This window comes from Schistocerca cancellata, chromosome 6 (assembly GCF_023864275.1).
Source record: "Schistocerca cancellata isolate TAMUIC-IGC-003103 chromosome 6, iqSchCanc2.1, whole genome shotgun sequence".
Classification (NCBI taxonomy): Eukaryota; Metazoa; Arthropoda; class Insecta; order Orthoptera; family Acrididae; genus Schistocerca; species Schistocerca cancellata.
Genome location: NC_064631.1, coordinates 606735401 through 606744113, shown reverse-complemented (window position 1 = coordinate 606744113; position 8713 = coordinate 606735401).

The window sequence follows — 8713 nt, the reverse complement described above, 5'->3', positions numbered from 1 at the left end:
ACGTGACCATCAGCACTGGACGTTGGCGCGGTGACAGAGCGTTGCATGGTCTGATGAATCCCTATACATTCTACATCATGCCGATGGGATGTCGTGAATCCGACGTCTTCCAGGGGTACAGTTGCTTGATACCTGTAATGAGGGGCGGAGACAAGCTGGCGGTGGCTCCATTATGCTCTGAAGAACATTCACATGGCCATCCATGGATCCAGTGGAGCTCGACAAAGCACCATGACGGCCAAGGAATTCCCGGCGGGGTCAGGGATTTTCTCTGCCTCGTGATGACTGGGTGTTGTGTGATGTCCTTAGGTTAGTTAGGTTTAAGTAGTTCTAAGTTCTAGGGGACTGATGACCATAGATGTTAAGTCCCATAGTGCTCAGAGCCATTTGAACCATTTTGAACGGCCAAGGAGTATTGTACACAAGTTGCAGACGCCGTACCCTCCTTCATGAGGTAATGTTTCTGCAGTGGAATTTTTCAGCAAGATAATGCGCCATGTCACAAGGCCAGGAATGTGACGGAGTACTTCGAGGAACACAGTGGCGAGTTTCAGTTGATGTGCTGTCCCCCTCCCCCAATCTCTCCGGATCGAACACAGCTGGAATGTCATCGAATGTTGGATCAGAGCTCATCGGCCCCCCCCCCCCCCCCAATCCCCGGAATTTACGGAAATTAGGTGACTTGTGTATGCAGATGTGGTGCCAACTCTCTCCAGCAACCTACAAAGGCCTTATTGTTTTAATGCCACGACACGCCGCCGCTGTTATCCGTGCCGAAGGTGGTCATATCGGCCATTAGATACGTGGTCAAGTGTTGTAGCTGATCTTGTCTCCAAACGTTTTGGACTTACGGGGTATAAAGGATTCAAAGAAGAGCTGCACGATTCCTCACTAATTAGTTTCGTCAGTGTGTGTATGCCTGTGTGTGTGTCACAGAAATCCCCTATGAGTTGCTGTGCGTGACGTTATAAGAAAGGCGCACATCGCAAAGAACTTTACTCAGAAAATTGCTGGAGCCGATGCTCCCAAGTGCGTCAAGAACCATACTTAGAGGCGCCTGGTTTTCGCAAAGGGCGAAATCGCGAAATTTTCACGAAATTTCCACATTTTGCTGAAAACGCGAAACTATTTACTTTTAAGCAAAATCGCGAAATAATTGACGAAACTTTGCAAAATCTCAGCATTTGAACTTAACTGCGGAAATTCGATTTAGTTATGGTAATACAATCCGGATATCGATTGTACACCATTTCGATATATATAATATCGAGTATTGCAAAGACATTCTACAATGTTCTGGCGGTGTATTCAGTATTGCGTGTTGGAAATCGTTGTGGATCGCCGGTGCACTGAGTGTGGTATTTTGTGTTTTGTTTTCGTGCTACAGATGATTAATACGGTAGTGACAGTTTTCGACCGAGAAAAGTAATTTTCGTCATAAGTATTTTATGTTTTCGACAAAAGTAGGAAGATACTTATGTGCAAAAACTGCAATGTGCGTATTGAGTGGCAGAGGAAGGACACGTGCCTGAAACACATTAATAACAGTTGTTCCCATAAGAAGAACAAGAAGGCACTAACAACTACTGGTATAAAAAGACAAGGTACGTTCACGGAAGTCACTGCAGCGGCAAAACGAGCGAAAAATGATAAAGAAGAATTCATTTTATCGGCTACTCGAGGTTTCACTGAGGCTAACATTCCGATGGAAAAAGTTGATCATGCGAAGCTGAGAGAATGGATGAACAAATACATACCAGGTTTGTGTAATAATTAATTTACCGTCTGCTAATAGCAGCAAAGATTAGGTAATCTCGATAGCCAATAATTTTTGTTGGTCAGAATAGGCCTATATTGAAAATAAATTTTCGTCGAGCACGCTCTTAAAAAAGTCTTATAATTGGGTAATGTGGTAATTTAATTCGTTACATAGTACTCTAACAGCAGTTCTCTTGACATTTTTAAGGTGCTGGAGACTTACCCTCAGCTGGAAGACTACGGCAAGGTTACGTACCTCGAATCATCAAAGAAGAAGAGGAAAGATTAAAAGGAGCCGTGAAACACGAAAGAGTTTCAATTCTCTGTGATGAAACGACAGACAGAAAAGGGCAGTGTGTGTTCGTGGTTCTGATAAACGTGCTTAGTTGTGGCGATGGTGCAGTTCAGAAATTATTTGTCGGGGGAGTGAAAGTTATTGCAAATGCAAATGCTGCAGAATATGCGCAAGCAATTATGAGTGTAATACAGAAACTTGAAATTCAGTACAGAAACGTAGTTTCTATAACTTCAGATTCAGCCCGTTATATGGGCAAGTGTATAAATGCAGTTAGGGTTTTAGTTTCAGAAGTGTTAGTACACACACTTCTTTCTCTAACGTACGCGTCACTTAGTGTGTGATCACAGAGCTAAAATCAGAGAAATTCTGCGTACTGTGGAACACGAAGGTGGAAGGGACAATGACGCACTGTGCAGCCGCCTGTAGAATTCAGACGCACCTGGCGACATAAAAAAGGCGCAACTCATTCTCGTTTGCAAGGAGGATCGAAGGACAGAAGCACTTAATTACCCGTCTATATCGTTGACGTCGATCTGTTGCAGAATTGAAACATGTTTTATCCTCAGAACGAAAATCTGCTCTATACAAATCAAGAAATCGGAGATCTTGCGTAACTCAGCTCGCCCCGTTCGCCCTTGAGATCCAGAGCGCCTTAGATATCGATGGCCAGGTGGGTGCTGTGTTCCTTGATTCCAGGAAGGCATCTGATACAGTTCTGGAATGGCGTTTAGTGAAAAAAAAATACGAGCTTATACACTACTGGCTATCAAAATTGCTACAACAAGAAGATGATGCGCTACAGACGCGAAGTTTAACCGACAGGAAGAAGATGCTGTGATATGCAAATGATTAGCTTTTCAGAGCACTCACAAAAGGTTTACGCCGGTGGCGACACCTACAACATGCTGACATGACGAAAGTTTCCAACCGATTTGTCATACACAAACAGCAGTAGACCGGCGTTGCCTGGTGAAACGTTGTGATGCCTCGTGTAAGGAGGAGAAATGCGTACCATCACGTTTCCGACTTTGATAAAGGTCGGATTGCAGCCCATCGCGACTGCGGTTTATCGTATCGCGACAATGCTGCTCGTGTTAGTCGAGATCCGATGACTATTCGCAGAATATGGAATCCGTTGGTTCAGGAGGATAATACGGAACGCCGTGCTGGAAGCCAACGGCCTCGTATCACTAGCAGTCGAGATGACAGGCGTCTTATCCGCATGGCTGTAACGGATCGTGCAGCCACGTCTCGATCCCTGAGTCAACAGATGGGGACGTTTGCAAGACAACAACCATCTGCACGAACAGTTCGACGACGTTTGCAGCAGCACGAACTATCAGCTCGGAGACTATGGCTGCGGTTACCCTTGACGCTGCATCACAGACAGGAGCGCCTGCGATGGTGTACTCAACGACGAACCTGGGTGCACGAAGGCAAAACGTAATTTTTTCCGGTGAATCCAGGTTCTGTTTACAGCATCAAGATGGTCGCATCCGTGTTTAGCAACATCGTGGTGAACACACATTGGAAGCGTGTATTCGTCATCGCCATACTGGCGTATCACCCGGCGTGATTGTATGGGGAGCCATTAGTTACACGTCTCGGTCACCTCTTGTTCGCATTGACGGCACTTTGAACAGTGGACGTTACATTTTAGATGTGTTACGACTCGTGGCTCTACCCTTCACTCGATCCATGCGAAACCCTACGTTTCAGCAGGATAATGCACGGCCGCATGTTGCAGGTCCTGTAGGGGCCTTTCTAGATACAGAAAATGTTCGACTGCTGCCCTCGCGAGCACATTCTCCAGATCTCTCACCAATTGAAAACGTCTGGTCAATGGTGGCCGAGCAACTGGCTCGTCACAATATGCCAGTCACTACTCTTGATGAACTGTGGTATGGTGTTGACGCTGCATGGGCAGCTGTACCTGTACACGCCATCCAAGCTCTATACGACTTAATGCCCAGGCGTATCAAGGCCGTTATTACGGCCAGAGGTGGTTGTTCTGGGTAGTGATTTCTCAGGATCTACGCACCCAGACTGCGTGAAAATGTAATCACATGTCAGTTCTAGTATAATGTATTTGTCCAATGAATACCCGTTTGTCATCTGCATTTCTTCTTCGTGTAGCAATTGTAATGGCCAGTAGTGTACATTACAGGACCAGGATTGTGACTGGAGTCTGAACTTCTTGCAGGTACAACTCAACACGTCGCTCTAAACGGAACAAATTGACAGTAATGTCCGCAACGGCCTATTATCGAATGATCATATAAAACAGCTTGTAGGAAACACGGACGCCAGGCTGACATCCATTAGCTGAATCTTAAGCAAATGTAATTCATCCACGAAAGAAGTGGCTTACAAGGCGTTTGTTTGACCGATTCTTAAGTATTGCTTATCAGTTTGGGACCCTTTATCAGGTTGGATAAATAGACGAGATAGAAAAGATCCAACGAAGAGCAGCACGCTTCGTCACAGCATTCCTTGGTCGGGGCGAGGACATTACGGTGACGCTCGACAAATCCCAGTGGCAGAAGCTACTAGAGAGGCGATGAGAATCACGGAGAGGTTCTCTGTTGAAGTTACGAGGAAGTACGTCCCGGCAGGAGTCGGTCAGCACATTAGTCCCTCCCACATACCCCTCACGAAGAGACCACAACGAGAGAATCGGAGAAATATGAAAACTAACATGTGAATTTGCCAAAATTCATACGAGCTTTAATGGAGAAAGAATACAGCCTCTCCGCTGCAAATAATTGTTTACAACGTTGACCAAGGTTTCGACACCTCTAAGTATGTCTTTATCAGGATGAAAATTTAAAAGCCGTAAAGTTACAGTGCAAGAAGGCATTAGTCAAAGTTTAGGGCAGACCTTTTCCAGTCAAAAATTAAAAACTTTCTAGCCTTTGGCACGTACACTTGGCAAGAAACATCAGACTGGGCTCAGTCTGGTGTTGTTGCTTGCCGGGTGTACGTGCCAAAGGATGGAAAGTTTTTAATTTTGGACTTGATAAAGTCAGCTCTAAACTTTGAGTACTGCCTTCCTCGCATTGTAGCTTCAAGGCTTTTAAATTTCCATTCTGATGAAGACACCCTTAGAGTTCAACGTATTAAGCAATTATTTGCAACCACTTGATTGTGTTATTTCTCTGTTGAAACTTACATACGGTTGCCGAAAGACAGCTATGTACAAAACTGTAATCATACAAGCATTCTTCCCACGTACCATTCGCGAGAGGAACAGGGAAGGGGGCTCAGGTAGTGCTACCAGGGTAATGAGGCTTGCAGGATGTAGATGTAGATGCGCTGAAGTAGAATGGATGGGGCGTGGGGATCGGAACGAGAATAGCGCTTTTGAAGGGTAACACGCCGGCGGCAAGATGATGTACGCACGGCTGGGGTTGTTCGTGGCCTCATAACTATCCTAAAACATTTCAACGTAATATTTACGTTCAAATACTTACTAACTACACATCGTATTCAGCTACTATATTTTTAAGTTTCCGATCCGACACGTTTCGCAATTACAAATCAGTTGCGTACGAGCACAAACTCTTCTGGTTTTTTTTTTTTTTTTTTTTTTCCATGAGCAGCTGCTTTTACTTCTCATTCCTATTGCTGAAGGTTAGGTCTACAGCCGTGAAACAAGTCCGCATTTTCGCACACACAGACCAGTTTCACGTAGAACAGTTCCCGGTCATCTTTACGAGGCGTTTCTCCACAAGCATTGACAAGCGTGTATCACTGTACCACTCTTTTAAAGAGCTGTATAATGCTACCGGAAAAAGTACAGAACCATCTTCCTGTTCATAAGCCACCCACTGCTGAAAGAAGACGCCTACCATATCCTTCCACTTCACTCGGCTTTTGTGCCATCAGGTACAACCGCCATAATGCTTCTTTCTGTCCTAGAGGTCCGCAATGAAGGAACTACGCTACTGGCCATTAAAATTGCTACACCAAGGAGAAATGCAGGTGAGAAATGGGTATTCATTGGACAAACATATTATACTAGAACTGACATGTGATTACATTTTCAAGCAATTTGGATGCATAGATCCTGAGAAATCAGTACCCATAACAACCATCTCTGGCCGTAATAACGGCTTTGATACGCCTGGGCATTGAGTCAAACAGAGCTTGGACGGCGTTTACATGTACAGCTGCCCATACAGCTTCAACACGATACCACAGTTCATCAAGGGTAGTGACTGGCATATTTTGGCTAGCCAGTTGCCCGGTCATCATTGACCAGACGTTTTCAGTTGGTGAGAGATCTGGAGAATGTGCTGGCCAGGGCAGCAGTCGAACATTTTCTGAATCCAGGAAGGCCCGTACAGGATCTTCAACACGCGGTCGTGCATTATCCTGCTGAAATGTAGGGTTTCGCGGGGATCGAATGAAGGGTAGAGCCACGGGTCGTAACACATCTGAAATGTAACGTACACTGTTCAAAGTGCCGTCAATGCGAACAAGAGCTGACCGAGACGTGTAACCAATGGCCTCCCATACCATGACGCCGGGTGGTACGCCAGTATGGCGATGATGGATACATGCTTCCAATATGCGTTCACCGCGATGTCGCCAAACACGGATGCGACCATGATGATGCTGTAAACAGAACCTGGATTCATCCGAAAAAAATGACAATTTGCCATTCGTGCACCCGCGTTCGTCGTTGAGTACACCAAAGCAGGTGCTCCTGTCTGTGATGCAGCGTCAAGGGTAACCGCAGCCATGGTCTCCGAGCCGATAGTTCATGCTGCAGCAAACGTCGTCGAACTGTTCGTGGAGATGGTTGTCTTGCAAACGTCCCCATCTGTTGACTCAGGGATCGAGACGTGGCTGCACGATCCGTTACAGCCATGCGGATAAGATGCCTGTCATCTCGACTGCTAGTGATACGAGGCCGTTGGGATCCAGCACGGCGTTCCGTATTATCCTCCTGAACCCACCGATTCCATATTCTGCTGACAGTCATTGGATCTCGACTAACACGAGCAGCAATGTCGCGATACGATAAACCGCAATCGCGATAGGTTGCAATCCGACCTTTATCAAAGTCGGAAACGTGATGGTACGCATTTCTCCTCCTTACGAGAGGCATCACAACAACGTTAAACCAGGCAACGCTGGTCAACTGCTGTTTGTGTATGACAAATCGGTTGGAAACTTTCGTCATGTCAGCACATTGTAGGTGTCGCCACCGGCGCCAACCTTGTGTGAATGCTCTTAAAGGCTAATCATTTGCATATGACAGCAATTCCTTCCTGTCGGTTAAATTTCGCGTCTGTAGCACGTCATCTTCATGGTGTAGCAATTTTAATGGCCAGCAGTGTAATTGCTCAGTCTGTTGGGTTCTTGCCTCGGTATGTCGCCAGCCGACCGCCATTCCAGCCTGATAACTCCCACTTCCATGTCTGTTAGCCGTGTTCTCAAGGGCGTACCCAGCGAGCGGGGCCGGGGGACAGGATAACCACGTTCTTGATCTTGTCCCTGAAGCCATTTCCCAGCACCTACCTGCCCTCTGGTCTTTGTGCACACTACAACTTACGGAAACTCGCCTTTGTCAGAGCTAATGTTTCTAGACCATAAAACATTACTGTTGGGACACAGTTACTGTACACTTTTCATTTAGGTTGATCAGAACATCCTCGTTGGCTATGATGAACTGAAGCTTTCTGAATGACTCCCTGCTCAAAAGTATTCTTCACGAAATTTCTCCCTTTTGGTTGGCTTCGATAAATGAATGTGTGACCAACGTAGGTTTATAGAGATGACTTCAGTAGTTTCAAGTTCAATTATAACTGGTTCCATTAATGTCATATTCATTTCCCAACAACCTGCTGCATAGAGAACTTCCTGTTCTTGAATAATAGTTACTAAACAGAAAATAAAAGACATTTTTATGAATAGGATTAAAATTCAGGGAGGAATAGCATCAATGGTTAAGATTCGCTGATGGCATTATTACTCTCAGTGAAAGTGAGGAAGAACAGCAGACCCTGTTAACTGGAATGAACAGTCTAATGAGAATACACTTTGGGCTTAGAGTAAACCGAAGGTGGACGAAAGTAGTGATAAAATTAGTATCAAAACTGGGGACTGCGAAGCAGGCGAACTAAAGGAAGCAGAGTAGCACAGGAAGAGGGAGTTCCTGGCCAAAAGAAGTCTGCTGGTATCAAACATCGGCCACAATTTGAGAAAAAAAAAATTCGAGGAATGTGCGTTTGGTACAGAGCATTACGTTGAAGTGAATGATACGCTACATCTACATTACATGGTTCTTCTGCAATTCACACTTAAGTGCCTTGTAGAGGGTTCATCGGACCATTTCCATACTACTTCTCTACCATTCCACTCTCGAATGGCGCTTGGGAAAAAGGAACACCTAAATCTTTCCGTTCGAGCTCTGATTTCTCTTATTTTATTATGATGATCATTTCTCCCTACGTAGGTGGGTGTTAACAAAATATTTTCGCATTCGGAAGAGAGAGTTGGTGATTGAAATTTCGTAAATAGATTCGGCCGCAAAGAAAGCCGCCTTTTTTTAGTGACTGCCACCCCAACTCGCGTATCATATCAGAGACACTCCCACCCCTATTGCGCGATAACACGAAACGAGGTGCCCTTCTTTGCTCTTTTTCG